We start from the raw sequence: 18,597 nt of genomic DNA, 5'->3' as shown, positions 1-18,597 counted from the left end.
AAGTATTATATGTTTTGGTAAATGATACTGTAAAAGGGATTTGTCTGCAAGGGCAACAAAACATAAGGTAGCACAAGCGTTTAGCAACATTTGTTACCTTGATATATTTTTTTAACATAGTCCACAGAAATTACATGTCTGCAAAAAAAGTATCTGCTGCTTGTGATATATAATCAAAGTCTATTTTACATTCCCCCCCACACCGTTCAAATTAGGAAACATAAACTGGTATTGAAATTCCTCTATTGCTTAGTTGCTATAAATCAAATTGCCTTGGCCATTGTCGGCTTGATTAAAATGTATAATGGTGCATGCTTCGTTTCAAATGTTACAATTAGAATCTCTTTGGCGCAACCTTTTTGGAATTTTGGGTCCTCAATGTTCTTTAACATTTTACTTGTTTGGCTTTATAACTATTTTAATCTGAGCGTCACTGATAAGTCTTACATGTATGTAGACGAATCGCGCGTCTGGCGTATTAAATAATAATCCTGGTACCTTGGATAACTAATAGATTTTCAATATAATATCTAAATATAGAGTACCAATGAAGGTAAAGATTAAGATTTGAAAGTTAATCGGTAAATTTTAACCACATTATGCTACAAACAAGACTAATTTGCTGTCCAAATATATATTCCACCACTGAACATGTGTGTTACGACATTTCTCGACTCGAGACAGTTACAATTTAATATACTAGTCAACAAAAGAAACGATACAAGGCAATATTTTTTCCCATTTATAATGAAATTAGATTAACTGTTCCAAGGTAAATATTTTCCTATTTGGTCTAATATTTACAGTGTTATTTTCTTATCAAACCTTTGATTTAACAAAAAAAAACGCGAAATTTTTGGGTGTAATTTTTGTTATTTCAAAACAAAACTGAAATTAAACAACATATGCATGTATATTTCTAATAAAACAGTTTAACAAGTAATGTTTTTAAAACGTGTATGGATGATATTTTGGGTCTCAATAAAGAAATTTATCCTGTTGAACTTACTTTAAATAAAGCTAATACTAACAATGACCACTGCCTTTTCCTCGATCTTGATATATATATCACTAACGGAAAGCTGAATACTAAAATTTATGATAAAAGAGATGATTTTTCATTTCCTATCGTTAATTATCCATTTTTAGATGGTGACGTTCCCTTGTCACCATCTTACGGTGTTTATATATCTCAACTTGTACGATTCGCTCGTGTATGTAACAATGTTTAAGATTTTAACGAGAGAAATTTATGTATTACTGAAAAATTATTACACCAGGGTTGTCGATATCACAAACTAGTCAAAACATTTACTAAATTTTATCATCGGTTTAAGGACATCATTCGTAAATATAGCTCAACATGCAGACTTCTTATACGTTCAGGTATTTCACATCCAATTTCTTATGGACATATTCTTTATAAAGCACAAAGGTGTCAGTATTCACCTCAAAAACTAACAAAACCTTTGAATAGACTTATTAAGAAGGGATATAGTTACGATACTGTTGTCAGGTCATTAAAGATTGCATATTTTGGCGTTAATATTGATTCACTTATATGGTCTTTGCATCGGAACTAAACACATTTATTCAAAAGCCAGTTGTTGGCATGACACGGGTTATGTTCTTCTCATATATGTTATGATGGTATGATAATAAACCCCTAACGGGAAGAATTGTGCCTGATGTTGATATGATGAAATCATAATCTTTCAGTCAGTTTAATTGAAGTCTGGAGCTGGCATGTCAGTTAACTGCTGTTATTTATGTATTATTGTCATTTTGTTTATTTTGTTTGGTTACATCTTCTGACATCAGACTCGGACTTCTCTTGAACTGAATTTTAATGTGCGTATTGTTATGCGTTTACTTTTCTACATTGGCTAGAGGTATAGGGAGAGGGTTGAGATCTCACAAACATGTTTAACCCCGCCGCATTTTTGCGTCTGTCCCAAGTCAGGAGCCTCTGACCTTTGTTAGTCTTGTATTATTTTAATTTTAGTTTCTCGTGTACAATTTGGAAATAAGTATGGCATTCATTATCACTGAACTAGTATATATTTGTTTAGGGGCCAGTTGAAGGACGCCTCCGGGTGCGGGAATTTCTCGCTACATTGAAGACCTGTTGGTGACCTTCTGATGTTGTTTTTTTCTATGGTCGGGTTGTTATCTCTTTGGCACATTCCCCATTTCCATTCTCAATTTTAATTATCATTTATAAGGGTGCTATAAACAGTTTCGTATAAAAAACTAGGGGTTATTCCCCAACTAAAAATAGACATGGAGGGAAGTCCCTTTTTATCAACATAATTGGTGAAAAAGTATCATGTTTTTTGTATTTGCTTGTAAAGATATGTTAATTAACTTCAATTAAAACAGGTTGAATGATTAAAATAATTTAAAAAATTGGATTAAATATTCATGTTTTGAGGGGAGACAACACTGTAAACAGTCTGTTTTTTTGGCAGTGAAAATTCAAAACTTATTTGCAGCCACTGTAGCTCTTTTCGGAGCAGGCGAACGTAGCCTGAAGCATGAATTTTTTGAAAGACCAGGTAAAAATCTATGAAATTCATACAACTTTGATTATGAAAAATGTGCAGGTTGTTGAAGAATCTTAATAAACCACGAGTTGTGTTTTTCTATACGTTTAATCGTCGTGATAGCTAATGCATATAATATAACGTCACAGAGTAAAGCGGTATCACTACTGGACGAAATAACAACTGTCCATACCAGTAACAGTCGTTCTAAGACTGTAATTGTTTGTTAAAGTTGTAACAGTTGTAAAATTTTACTGTTTCAGTTATTTTATGACTGTCCCAACTTTTAAAGTGTTTGTCTCCAACATAAATCGACTGCAACAACGCTAGAAATAGCTGTCACAAACATTAAAGGACTGATACAACTAATTTCAAGTTGTAACAGTTGGTTTACAACTGTTCCAACTCGAAAAACGTTGTAACAGTCATAAATACACTGTTAAAACGCCGAAAATGTTGTCACGGTTATAATACGACTGTTGCAACCTTTTGAAAGTTGTTACAGTTATTTAATAACTGTTCCAACACGCAAAACGTTGAAACAGTCGTAAATAAACTGTTTAAACGTCGAAAAGATTGTTACAGTTAAAATATGATTATTACAACCATTATACAGCAACAGTTTAATAATCCATAAGTGTCGCAACTTTCAAATATTGGTAGTCATTTTATAGACTTAAAAGTTACGGATACCAAATTTCTATCTGACAGTCCGGGATAGGTTAAATTATTTTAAATACAATTACATCGTGTGCAATTTTTTAAAAAGGTTGTTATAAAAAAAAAGACACAACTGCCATACCCATTTAATACATTAGTATAAACAGAAACTGATTGTAAAAACAAAAACATATTGAAATATCTGCCGCTGAAAATTTTGGGATTCCCCGCTTATCTGGTAAATGTTGTAAATTAATAACTCAATTGACACTCCCTTGTCTCGCATCTCTTCGAACCAAAATCAGACCACCGTTAGAGATACCTGCAATTTCACATGGGACTGGTTTATGCGCATTTAATGCTTAAACACAGTTACATGCACCTGTAAGATAAATTGAACAAGGTGTCTCAATTTATTTGTAAAAAAATGTATCTTATAATATCATATTAGACACTTTTCGAAATTATCATAATGACAACGTTTTAATTTTTATAACCTTGTTGTGAAATCATTCATGCATGTAAGGTTTTACCTCCAATACCCGTAGATTTACGAATCACATAACTTCATAATAACGGTCAATATACTATAATCCCAGCGGGAATATACACACTTGTCAAACTTATCCCCGTAGAAAACTGCCGAGGGCTTAGTTCATACGACATGGACATTTTTAGAATTAATTTGTTTGTTTTTAAGTTCTTGTGACTATTTGAAAAGTATACAAGTTACCGTACTCGGTTCTAACAATAAATACAAATAAAATCTCAGTTATGCTGAACTTTCAACGCATCTTTTGTAGCTATGGAAAACACTGAAATATTCGTTAATGTCTTGTATCTAAATTCAATTTATATTATTTACCGGTTTTTTTATAGTCTAGTCAGATTTACTCAACTTTGTACTGTTATTGTACCGAGTGGTGTCTTATTTGAGGTTCAAATGTCTTTATTAATAACTCTCCACATGGACGCAAAAATATTAACCATCGAGTTCATATTTCGCCGGGTTTTATCACATATATAAACCTACATGTATAAGTGAGGTAAATGTACCATGTGAACAGACATGACAGAGATATATTTTTTTCTGAGACAAGTTCGTCGATGGACGATGAATAAATTAGATGACAGGGAATTATGTCACCGTAATAACTATTTTACATTGTGGTGATACAAATCAGTATAATACTCTGGTTTGTTGTTATATACATATTTGTATATTTGTTTATACAGTTACATGCATGCTAAATGTATATGATTTTCATCCATTTGAATATATCATTCTATATACATGATATATATACATATGATATGTTCATGTCGATATATTCTGCTATCATATATACTATTCTAATATAAATGAAGGACTGCTGAACCAACGCCTCTAAAGTTTCGTGAAGTTAGAGAATCCTTAAATGGATAAGGATGTATGCAGGGTTGTCAAAAGAAATTCTAGTATAAAGTGCATTGCAAGTGCATGGTAGACACTCTTCTGTAATAACTGATTTTTCTAATAGATTAGATTCGAGTAACAGAGAAGTGATCGAATTGATGTTTCTTTACCGTCAAAATTAGCTACGTTATCGACAAACTTAATTGAGTAGTGACCGAACTATTGGCACTTTAACGTTAAAAAGATTGACAATGCTGACAAACTTTCATGTGTCGATAATCAAGTTTAATACCAATAATATTGAAAATAATTCTAATAATATGAAACAAAATATGTCCATATGCACCATTTCGATTGGGCGAAAAGTAGTCATTTCTTCAAAGTCAGAACAAAAAAAAAGATTTATGGAAGGACGTCTTGAAAGTATTATTTCCTTTACAATTTTACCCAAAACTAAAAGAAATATACTGGTAAACAACTAAAAAGGTGTTTGATAGGAATGGAATGAAGTCCTTTATATTTTCGGACTACAATGTGTACCGTATGTGTGATGGATTTGAATTCAATCAATAACTTTGAAATGTTTTCTCATATGTATACACAAAAGGGAGGACTGGTACTTGTACTTCTGTTAGAATATGTCTTCGTCCGTTTCACATGCCAAACTTTTTTCTAGTACAGTTTAAACGGGAAAATTTTGTTGAGATTTTTTTTTAATATGACAAAATAACGAGCAAAACTATTTCTTGCAATGGCACACACACAGAGAAATTTGGATTTCTAGGTCGGGTTTGAAAAAGAAATTTCGCCTTTTCTTGAGCCTGTTTTGTACATTTAGTTTAACAGATATGATCCAATGGAAATTTTCACATGGAACCTTCGGTAAATAGGAAAATAAAAAGATATGGAGTAATTTATAGAGAGACCACACTCCATCCATGAGAAAAACGGAGGGAATTTAAAAATCTAGAGGTCTCCACAAGGCTTTCAACAAGGGTGGAATCTCACTCCCTCTAAATCATTTATAATATAGGATTTCTCTATATTTTTCTATAAATGAACTTTATCTTATAGTTAATAGAAAAATAAAATAAAAAATTGGGGTCACCGTTCATTTGCACTCACAATCTGCCTTCGAAAGAAGCATTCATCTTTGTAAAAGTTTTTTTTTCTGTTGAACTAATAGGAGAAATAAAGGTAATATCGAAATAAAAAAAGAAATTTATTACAGAAATTGCTCAAATTTTACAATAATTTAGTTTAAGTACAGCATATATCGAAATTATATTAAAAAATATAGGTCACCGATGAGTTAAAAGAGATATTTCAATTTTAAAGCCAAAAAATGTAATTTTTCCACCAAAGGGAGATAATTTGGTACTTTTTCAATGATGTTTACATTTTAAAAGTCATCTGGGGCCAACACGAATTAATTGTTTTGAATGTTTTTTGTACCATATGATAAAGTAACAACTACAAAAGGTAATAGATAAAATTTGTAATGAAAAACAAATGTTTAATTTTTTTCTGAAATTTTTATACCCTCGAGCCTCCTTAACAATGAAAATGTTTGACCATGAAAAATCACATATCTAAGAAAAGCAGTCGTTTAATTGATTATAAGAAAGTTTCAGTATATCATGTCAAATTTCTTTAATTTGAGAGTTTTCCTTTAGTCACAAATGTAGCTCCATGTCTGATGGTGAAATAAAAATGAATGTCTCAGAAAGTGGTGAATTAGTTTCCATAAATGACAGATAAATCGGGCCAAGCTTAGTAACTTACAGTAAACTGACTACTGTAACAATGACGCACTCGTCAAACTGTTTAAAAGATTTGTGTTTATGACCAAAAATTTATATACAACTTCACTTATAAATTAATCTGAATTTCATAGCGCGTCGTCACAATAATGAAAGTTATAAAAAAAAAAATCTATAACCAGCAGATCTATACTTCTATAAAAAAGTATTCTTGTACAAAAGGGCATTTATTATAAAATGGTCCTTACTATAGAATAGATAGTTTACCACAGAAATCTTAAACGGAAGTTTCGACAATTTTAAACAGAAGAGATTTGAAAATAAATTTAACTTTAAATAAACACTGAAATAATTTTAATACCTCGAAGGTGTAAAGAATAAACCAACAATCTCAATCTTTAAAAGTGTCTTCATTGCAGTAACCGACGAGTTCATGTTTACAGTAGAAACAGTGGATGTGACTCCAATAAATTCATTATTATCGGCTCCTAGGAGTCGATATTAAGAATTGAACGATGGACAGTCAGTGCGTGAATTTTTCTTGCTACCTGATTGGAAGATATTACGAGACGTGAATAATCAAAGTTTATTGATTGGATAGGACAATCCAAACCTAGTAAATGTCCTTCAATCCAGTAGAGTATCGAATTTGTCCTCTATATTTTAGCAATTAGATTTTGCCTGGTCATTAATCATGCATTTTCATGATATTGGTACACAGGTAACTTTTATCTATAAATAGTCGAATCTTCTGGAGTTTCGTAAACAACAACGTTAAACGATATATCATATACTACTTCATAACGTGTGACCTCATGTGTGTGGTAAAATTTGTTGAATGATGCACATGGCTATTCTAGTAAATGAATTAATCTACAAAGCGAGAGCACTTTCCATTTTCATCAGCTAAGAGTCGACTAGCCCTTTTTGAAAGGCTAATGCTTGTCATTGTAGTCATGAATATTTATCGCTTATATTAAATTGATAAAGATTTTATCCAGGTCGCACCTACTGTTTCTACTGCTAAGATCAGTTACATGTAACATGATCTCGTCGATTCGCACGACGAAGCCATTGTTTATGACAGAACACACATTCTAGATTATGTTTTTTTGTTTCCGTCAGTTCGAAAGTATTTGAATGATCATTTCAACTCCTTTGCATTTCATAATATGTGTCATGAACAAAGACATATGTTCGATTGAATAATGATTTCCTCGTAACAAATGATAGAAATTTCGGAGATCCCGTATTTGATCCTTTACCGTTAAAATGAAAATGCCAATGACAGAGGTTGATTTAAAAATGTTTTACTGTGTTAAAAAAACTTCGACTTAAACAATGAAATTTTACACGTTGGACATGAAATATTTTGTCGATGAAGAAAATTAAACTGTCACTTCTGAAATAAGTTTGTCGATAACGTAACTTATTCTGACGGTAAAGAAACGCGAATTCGATCACTACTCTGTTACGGGCTGTAGGCATTCGTAAAGTCCTTCAAAACATTCTTGAGATATTCTTCTGCATGTGTTAACATATTTTAACACTGATCTATTAAATATTGATTATTATGTTGGTAGTCATATATACATCTATGGTATTTTGGTTCCATGATATTTTTTTTTTTTGGATACACTGTATCATGTGTATATCAGTTTTTTTTTATATTTTTTCTTTTATGCTAGAATTGTACATGAAAGTTGCACCACCCTGACACAGGTTTATTTTTCAATGTATGTAGTGTGTTTTGTTGCTTGCTGTTTATCATATTTGTTTGTATGTAGCTTTTGTATATAAATCAAACTATCATCACTGTAGGGCTTCTCGTCTTTTGTTTTTTTACATTGATGGTGTTGCGTGCAAGGCAGAACCCTTTATATAGGGTGCTCATTATGAAGTATTAGTTTTGATCATTGTTGAAGGGTGTGGAGTAACCTATTATATAGCTAACAAGCACATCACTTGGTCTACATGGTCTATGGTTGATGGTTGTCTCATCAAAATTCATACCACATCTCCTTATTCAAATTAATAAAAACCATGAAAATGTGCTCATTGTTAGATAAAGCCGGCCAATCAAACATGTACACCTAACATTCATGTCATATGCCAAAAAAAATAGTGATCCTATACATGTACAATGTACATGATTTAGCTTATCACTTTTTTATAGTTCGTTCTTATGTTGTACTGTTATACCACTGTCCCAGGTTAGGGGAAGGGTTGGGATCCCGCTAACATGTTTAACCCCGCCACATTATTTATGTATGTGCCTGTCCCAAGTCAGAAACCTGTATATTCAGTGGTTGTCGTTTGTTTATGTGTTACATATTTGTTTTTCGTTCATTTTTTTCCCCCATAAATAAGGCCGTTAGTTTTCTCGTTTGAATTGTTTTACATTTTCTTATCTGGACCTTTTAGCATTTTAGAGCTGACTATGCGATATGGGCTTTGCTCATTGTTGAAGGCCATACGGTGACCTATAGTTGTTAATGTCTGTGTCATTTTGGTCTTTTGTGGATAGTTGTCTCATTGGAAATCATACCACATCTTCTTTTTTATATCACATCTGAGAAACATTGAAAAATAGACAAAACCACAAAAATTCAACATTGACCAATGAACCCATGACATTTAGCTCAATGTCTGATGAACCCTGCCAGTCAGACATACATTACATAGACTCAAATTGTTCCATTCTGTCTTTACATGTACATTAAATATACATGAAGTTGATCTACTGGAGTACTGTATAATGTTAAGGCCATAATAAATTTATTGCATGTTTCTGGTTTCTCGACCATACATGTAGCTCCGTTTCTAGCCTACCCGAAATGTATTCATCATACATGTACATGTCATATTCATCATTTGATGTCTTTCCACATCAGATAACTTGTGTGAATGATAATTACAAATAATACTCATCAGTAAAACATATCAGAAACCAAACTTTAAAACGACTAAGACTGCACAGTGTATTATCTGTCAAATATGGGAAATGTTATCACAGTACACATGTACATTAACAGAAAAAAGTTTAGAACTTTAAAAACAAAATTTTTTAATAGAATAAAATGTTCTTAATTTTTTGGAGAGTAAAATAGGAGACACACAATTATTTATTTTGGCCTAAACTGAAATTATCCTTAATCACCTATCCATGAAATGTCAGGGTCAGGTCAGCTCAACCTGATAGACCAGTAGACCTTGCAAGATACTCATATTTCTCGTATGAATTGTTTTACATTGTCATTTCGGGGCCTTTATTAGCCGACTATGCAGTATGGGCTTTGTTCATTGTTGAAGGCTGTACACAGTACAGTGACCTACATGTACATGTATAGTTGTTAATTTGTGTGTCATTTTGGTCTCTTGTGGAGAGTCGTCTCATCATGCTTATTGGCAATCATACCAGTGTAACCACATCTTCTTTTTTTATATCATAAATGTATATACAAAAAATTTATCCAATTACAAAATGTACATGTACTTGTATAAGAGAGCATCTCACTGTTATAAAAACAGTATTTTTTTACAAGTAGTCACTAAACAAAGAAATGAGGTCAGGTGCAATGGACATATAATGACAGGCTGAAACTTCATAACATATTACATGTAGCTATCTGAATACCGACAAGATAAGAAGCATCCAGGTCTTTTAGCTTTTAAAATGTAAAGCTTTATAAAAAAGTTTACGTCATCAGCCCAAGATTGTAATACCTATGTCCTGCATACAATCAACTTTAAATGACTTTTGTGGAAGGCAAGACAATAAAATGATACTTTGAAGTACATGTATTGTTTAATATTTTTGACTAGTATAAAATGCCAGTTTCAGAATGAACATTAATTTAGATGATAGATTATATTTATATACTGTACATGTATGTACATTCAGATCGCGACTCTTATATAAGTACAGCAAGCAGTCATTTGACATCAACCAACGTCCATGCAAGGGCTGTAAATGCAGTCAAGGTCATTAAAAACTTCCGTCATCATGACACTTACCAATAGTGACCGACCACGACAGACCCTCATGGGTAATCAAGGTTGTGTAACACCCCCTGGTGGTACATATAGCTAACAATAGGAATGCAAGCATTAACTTCTATAAATTTCACATAAACCAGATATTCTCAATATCCAAATTCATATAAATTTATTATCCAAGGTATTCATGAATTCAGATATGATGCACTATGATATTAATATTCCCAGAAAACTTTGAATTCTCTTAATTCCAAATTATTATTTCAATTTCAAATAAATTAATTATCGAAGGTATTCACTGTCATCAAATAATGTAGTCTTTCTTTCAAATTTTGTACAATGCACAATTTTCTTCTTGTCCAATTTGATATGAAATCCCAACAACATCATGGCATATTGCTGTAAGCCCTATTTGTTATTTCCAACATCAATAAGTCCATTAGTCCACTGTTTCACAATTTACAGCTACAGGTATGCGAGATACTTAGTGTCACCTATACATGCTATATGTATTTCCTTTTTTTGCCGGCTTCATAATCTGGCTGGGAATCATGCTCAAACCAATGTGAATTCTACAAACGAAAAAACATAAATTAAGAATAAAGTATTGAAACTTATCTAATATTGTATAATTATCATGATTATTATTACTTAATAATTCTTTAAATTTATATAGAAGATAATACTCGTGTATAAATACTCAGGGCTTTCCATTGAAGCCGGTAGCCGGCGGAAATCCGCCGTTTGCGGTGGCTTCAAGTGCCGGCTACTTCACTGACAAAAATATAAATTCAAAAAGAAAATAATATCTTTTTCAAATGTTTACAGGCAGTCGAGAGACGTATTTTCGCAAAGTCGCGGTCACGATAAACAAGGATGAAAAGTCAGTATTTACCTTGGGCTAAATATAGTTCACATGAATTCAGGTCACTGATTGGTTGTCTATTTAAAGTCAGAATGCATCGTTTCTTTTCAAAGATAACAAGAGAGACGTTCCGGTGGTCATTGAATGATAACAATAGAGACGTTCCGAGGGTCATTAACTCGTTGGCTTTTTTTACTTTTAAAACGTGAAGACAATCATATAGGATGACTATCTTATGTTATGGAATAATATCAGTCAAATTAAAGAAAGTGTTGTAGATCATATTGTTCAGAATCTGGAAAACAGTATCTTTTGAAGTTCATTTTTCAAAGCCCACGTGGTGTTCAGAGAATCAAGGTCAAAAACGAAAGTAGAATATTGTCGACTCGACCTCAAATAAATAACATTTCCAAATGATTTATGTATCCGACTTATTGAACAGTTTACAAAAAAAGAGAAAATCAGAGGATATATCAATTTTCTGTCAATGCTTGAAAAATAATTGTATAATTTTAGTTACGCGTACCAGTCTTTAGAGAGAAAAGGGGGGTCATTTGTTTACAAATTCACGTAGTTCTGCAAAATAAATCGATCAAGATTTTTAACAAACCGGATTATTATATAAATAAATCTCTTTTAAAAGTAAATGAATTAATAAATAAATGAAAATAAAAAACTATAACATAAAAAAAAAAAAATTCCTTGAGATTTTTTTTTTTTTTCTTTAATTTCATACATAAAAAATGGTCATTTGAAAGATGAAATTAGGTGCCAGGAGATTGCGAGAATGCAGGATTTTGCTCTATTTATGGCAGAGCTTCTGGGGGCCTTGAGCGGCCCCCAGACCCCCTGCCGTAAGGCACCAAGCTTACAGCTTGGTGGACGTCCGGCTTCGCCGAACGCATGTTACAGCCGCCTATAATTTTAATTCAGCCTTCTACTTCAATTTCAATGGAAAGCCCTGAATACTAGAGATCATAATTTTCTTGACAACAAAGTTCTATGATGTACACAAATGAATTTATGAGACTTATACAATTGAATTTATATGTCCTGTATGAGAAGAAGAATAAAACCCTTTTTTTGGGGTTCTATTTCAAAAAAATATGTTCTCTCTTTCTACATTAATGTTTTCTTAAGTGTGTCACTTCATTGAAGGGTTACTGTCTAATTGAGGCTACCACTATACAAGATTGTTTTAATCAATTATTTAAAGCCAGACAAAGTTATTTCACTGTAAAACATAACAGGTGATTTCTTTGGATCATTTTAATAGGAAATAAATACTACAAAGATGACCAAAAAAAAAAAATGCACTGTTGACTGTCATTTTGTGTCATGAATGAATAAACCTTTTTTTTTATGTAAATCATGAAATGTAGAATCTTTGTTCAAAGGTTAACCCTTTCTTTAATTTAAACATTTTTAGCAACCTAAAAAAGCTAGTATTTCCTTCTTATGATTAGCAGTAAACTTTGAGTTTAATTTGACATCTTAAATGTTACCCAGTATACTTTTTACTAATTACAGCTTGTATTAAATAATGCTTTGTAGTTTATTTAACCAGACAACATATTTTCTTTATTTTATATTAGTTATTTACCCATTTTTATGTTGATAAATCAATACTTGGCTGCATGACTTAGACATGTTAGATAAACTTTTAAAACTTTTAATATAATATCCAATATAAAAGATTATATCCTGTTGTTTCATATTTTTCATAATTTTAAATTACTTTCAATTATAAATTTATCCACAATTTGAAAAGGACATTTAAAATTTATTAATATCATTATATAAAAATCATCTTCAATACCTATGACATTTTAATTTTCATCCCTCAAGGCAATAAACTCATGAAACTGTTGTGTCTTAATCTGTTTATTACATATAACATGTATATAAGAAGTCCTGATAATTAACTTTTCAGTGTTAACATCCTGATTATTACCTTTTCTAATATCACATTTACATGGTCATGAATTCAGGCTCAGTAAATATATTTTTTAAATTATTTATTTTGAAGTTAAATTAAACATGTAAAACATGTTTAGTATGTTTTAAACCAAATTGATCTGAGCATGGAAGTAATATTTAAATATTACTTCCATGTGAGACATACCATGTAGTTAATTAAGTTAATTTTTGTAATTCAATATCTATAAAATTCATAAAATGCTTAAGTTGAGGCCATGTTAACATAACATAATATGCATACAGATAGATTTGTTTTATCCTCCCACATACATGACGTACTGAATGTTTCAACATATGAAATTAAATATAAATAAAATATTTTAGTAATTTGGAAAAGGCAAAATACATGTATCTGAAATTAGATGTGATTATACATGATGAAAGGAGATGTGGAATATACATGTATATATCAATGATACAGCAACCAAACAATGAAATAGTCAAAGCACAATTTAACACATGTAGAAAAATATGACTGTTGAATGGAAAGTCCTTTAACAGTGGAATAAATTAAAAGACACTTGAAATATGTTTAAAAGGAGATGATTGGTATATATATATATATGCAAAAGAGACAGCCACCCCAAGACCAAAACAAGTTAAAAGGCATAATTGAATTTTGACTAACCATGCTAACCGGGCAAATGTTATATAAAAAGTTAAACTGACAGAGTTCACATGAAAATAAAAAGTTAAGGCCACACTGATTTGATTAATAGTTCTTTTGATTGATAATATAAGACATGCTTTAGAATTATAAAATATATCCATGTTTTGTTAATCATGACTCAGAAATTATTTAAAAAATATACACAAACATGCTAGTTTCATAAATATTTACTTTGTCATAACATTCAACTTGAATTTTCTCAATTTAAAAAAAATCCAGTTAGAAATATTTCAAGCAAATTTAGGATGAGTCATGCAGTTTTCAATACATTAACATACAAGTCAGGACAGGAGCCTGTAATTCAGTGGTTGTCGTTCGTTAATGTGTTACATATTTGTTTTTCCTTCATTTTTTTTATATAAATAAGGCTGTTAGTTTTCTTGTTTGAATTGTTTTTCATTGTCTTATCCAGGCCTTTTATAGCTGACTATGCGGTATGGACTTTGCTCATTGTTGAAGGCCATATGGTGACCTATAGTTGTTAATGGCTGTGTCATTTTGGTCTCTTGTGGACAGTTGTCTCATTGGCAAGCATGCCACATCTTCTTTTTTATATACAATATAAATATAGGTTTTGTAGTATAAGGCCATCCGGCAAAATTAAAACCATTGTGAATGCCCCACATCATCATGTAGGGTTTAACACAGTAAGACGATGAACACGGGTGGATCCAGCCATTTAAAAAAAAGGGGGTCCCAACCCAAGATAAAGGGGGGGGGGGGTCAAACTAAATGTACCCTTTCAAATGCAATTGATCTTCTAGTCCAAATAATTATGACGTCTTGTGTCGAAGTAAGGCGTCAAAGAAAAAAATTATAATAGCCTCGCTTTCGAGACGTCATAATTATTTGGACTATTGATCTTCCAAAAAAAGGGGGGTTACAATCCCGGGAACAATTTTTACAAGCCCAAATTCTTACTTTGCCTTTGAACATGCTACTATATATATATATATATAGCAAAAGATGTGTAATATGCACGAGTGAGATGATATAGAGAAACCGATATAGAACGTCGATTCATGCCTAAAGCATGAGGGTAGGCACGAAATGTGCACATTTTCGCTTCAAAATCGTGGATCCATGATTATTCTGATAGACATGCTTTTAAATATTGTTCATTTCTACTCACCGATTGAAATTTCCAGGTCATCCGTTATATTGTATGTAGTTTCCCTTCTACATATCTACCATGGCATGTCTACGATTTTTTGTAAAGTTTGCAGACCCGCTATTTCTGCCGACAAGGGTACAATAACGTCAAATCGTTTACGGGTGAAGAATATGATTTCCGTTTTTAATAAAACTTGACAGATTTGATTTATTATCGTCGGGAAATATCCTTAATGGATAGCAATTAAAATTAATCAGCTTTATTATTCTGTATGATATATGTAACTTAGTCATATTCTTTTATTAAATTTACTTCAGGTACCCCGACGTCACGGGGGGGTAACTTCGATATTTTCTTGGTAGGGGTGTGCCATTTTTGCCTCAAAAAACGTACCCATTTTAATATAACATTCACTGGAATTCAGTACCTATAGTTATATAAATATTTAAGAAAGAATGACCTATATTTATATACAATATTTAAAATATGACCCATGCTTATATAAGCACTAACTCACCGGGGTTCATTTGGGAACTTATTTGAAGCACTTTGTTTGAAAGGTGAACTTTCAAATGAATTGATTTAATTTAATATAATAATTGACCATTAATAATGTATGATTGTCAATAGCATATTTATATATGATATGTAGATCATACCTCAAGTCAATATATAGTTATCAAACGTAAATGCATTTTAATATAGGATTTCATTAAAAAGGAGGGTCATTTTTATATAAAATATCGCAAAATTATGACCCATATTTTTGGCACATCCCCGTATACCCAATAATAGGAAGTTGACCCCCCGTGCCCGACGTAGCAATTTGAAATTAAGACATAATCTTCTGCAATAATATTTTAATTCTATTTTTAAACGAAGGCTTTTGGTATAAAACAAGTTATAAAAGACTCTTGAATAGACTGAATAAAAAATAAAGATAAACCGTCAAACGCACAAGTCCGTCACAAATGAACAGACATAATTATAATGCCATAAACGGAATACGACAAAAGACATACATGTAGAACGATCGCAAAATAATTAAAAAAAAAACCAACAACAACATAAGATGAGGGATCATATAAATTATGGGTAATTTCACAACTGTATCACCAATACGTGACACTTAAATAAAATACATTTATCCATTTATCCTGTATCAAACTTTGAGAAGGTGCACCTTAATAGACGTGTACACATTGTTTTAACATTCGTAACCGTCACACTAAAATATTTGTATTACATATTTACCGACTGAAACAACCCATGAAATGTTTGTTTTAAACATTTTACGACTGTGGCAACCTTTTAAAAGTTGTAATGAACATTTAATGACCGTAACAACCTTTAAAAAGTTGTAACAAACATTTTACGACTGTTACAACTCTAAAAACATTGTAACAAACATTTTTTGACTGCTTAAACGTCTGAAAAGTTGACACAAACAAATTTTAACTGTCCCAACTATAAAAAGGTTGGGACAAACATTATACAACTGCCACAACTTTTAGAAAGACTGTTATAAATAGTATTTGGCTGTGACAACGCCGTAAACCACTGCAACAGTCCTAAAATTACTGTTGATAGCATTTAATGTTTTTCACAACCCATAAAAGTGTTGGGACAGACATAATTTAACTGTAACAACGAAATAAGGTTGATTTGACAGTCTTCTTCAGTCTTCCACAGACTAAAATAGTCGTACAATGACTGTTACTGGTATGGACAGTTGTTTTTTCGTCCAGTAGTGTATGGTAACAACGTTACCATAACGTAATGTTTGTACTTCGCGTATTTTCCGACATTCTGGGGGCCGACAAAAGTGCAATATGTAACGAAAATTAAAAAATGTAAATTCACAATATAGATAAATAAATTTAAAATTAATGTCCATCTCAAATAAAATAATCAAATTCCTTAACCTTGACTAAACACAATTACAGTTTATCTTTTAGTCCATTCGTGGATGTTTCTTCTAGCACACACGGTAACTTCACTCAGCGGTAATGTTCTTAAGCGTTATAAGTTCCTGTCCTGTATCTATGTGGCTTGTTGACTCCAACAGTTGAGGGTGTGTTTGTTCAGGCGGTCTAGGTAGCAAGTTACTTCCTTGGAGAGTTTCCTTAAATTGGTTGAAGTACGATCTACTTTGTACGAGCCATTGCGATGGGTTTTCTGGTCTTCTTTTGGCAACGGTCATACCTGAAGGAATATCATCTGGATGGTCATGTTTCCAAGGCAACCTTTCTGTGGAATAGCCTTTCTCGTTTTCAATAGCTGTGTTCTTGTCTGTAATGACGTTTACAAGAACTGTTGACGGCTGGTTGATGTTTCTATTGATAGGTCCTGATAATAGATATCCGATCTTTGACTGAACAGCGGTGGGTCCTTTTCCTCTGATAACTTCGTCCTCGATAATGTCCCAATAGTGGTCGGCGCCTATAAGTAAGTCAATTTCAAAACGTTCTGTACTTTGCACAGATGTGCAAGTTTAAGTTCTCTTAAGTGAGGCAAGCTCCTTGTAGTCAGGGAAATATTGTTCTTAATTGGGACGGCAATTTCTGGAACAATTAGTGTGTTAATACGCACCTTTTCTCCTGTGTCGGTCTGTAGTTGTATTGTTGCAGTGTCTAAGTTACGAACTTTCTGAGATAAATCTCCGAACGCAGACAGTTGAATGCTTACGTTTTCTGTGGGTTTTATTTCTAATTGATTAGCTAGTTTCTGAGTTATAAAAGAACGCTGTGCTCCCTCGTCAAATAAGATGTTACATTCTACTTCTTGGTAGTTATATACAACTGGTGCAATTGCTGTTTTCAGGAGAATGTTGTGATTCTGTTGTGATGAATACATTACTCTAGTCTCGTTTAGTGTTTCAACTTCGTTTATTTCTGACTGTTGTATTGAAGGCTCCGGTGTCGTATCTGGAATGACCTCTTTACCTTTACAAATGCTTGTATGATGCATTCCGTTACACTTTTTGCATCGTGTAGTAGACTTGCATGCGGCCACTCGGTGTGACCCTAAACAGTTAAAGCATAACTGTTTCTGTTTTACAATTTGATTTCTAGCGTTTGCGTCTGTTACCTCAGAGCACTCCGTGGGATAGTGCTCACCTGAACAGAAAATACATGTACGTGTATTTTTCTTCTGATGTGTGTCTGTGAATTTGCTCTTGTATGAATGTGATTGCGTACCCATAAAAAATGCAGTAACGTACAATCTGTCTGATTCCATGACTCCCTGTCCTGCCTCAAGTATTTCAATCTCTTTAGTTATAGATTTGCGTAAATTATCTAATATCAAATTATCTCTTCCGTGCTCTCGTGCAATATTCTTTCTTATGTCAATCGGTAACTTGTCTAAAACTACAGGTACCAAAAGCGAACCATACATCTCTGGTGTTTGACCAAGTGACTCTAATCCTCGCACATATGATTCAAGTTTGTCTCCGTAAGACCTCAAGCTAAATGCATCATTTGTCGGTGTGGGTAAGTTCATGAGTGCTTTCATGTAAGCATGTATCAGTTTGCTAGATTGTCCGAACCTATCTCTGAGAAGGTTGACTGCGGTTTCGTAGTTACAATTGGTCAAAGCGAAT

At 32.4% G+C, this 18,597-nt stretch overlaps 1 protein-coding gene and 1 long non-coding RNA gene across 2 annotated transcripts in view; one reads left to right on the top strand and one right to left on the bottom strand.

The window, feature by feature from the left end:
* LOC143067775 (uncharacterized) overlaps positions 1 to 18,597 on the top strand; it is a 71,055-nt gene that overhangs the window by 12,410 nt on the left and 40,048 nt on the right. The gene's annotated exons all lie outside the window — the stretch shown is intronic.
* On the bottom strand, positions 10,155 to 15,210 carry LOC143067777 (uncharacterized). The gene is made up of 2 exons (XR_012976026.1): positions 15,012 to 15,210; positions 10,155 to 10,936 (listed from the first exon to the last, which is right to left on the bottom strand). It is a non-coding gene; the product is annotated as an uncharacterized LOC143067777 (long non-coding RNA).

Source organism: Mytilus galloprovincialis, chromosome 3 (genome assembly GCF_965363235.1).
Source record: "Mytilus galloprovincialis chromosome 3, xbMytGall1.hap1.1, whole genome shotgun sequence".
Classification (NCBI taxonomy): domain Eukaryota; kingdom Metazoa; phylum Mollusca; class Bivalvia; order Mytilida; family Mytilidae; genus Mytilus; species Mytilus galloprovincialis.
The sequence above is the reverse complement of the archived record's forward strand: the minus strand, read 5'-3'. Positions and strand labels throughout refer to the sequence as shown.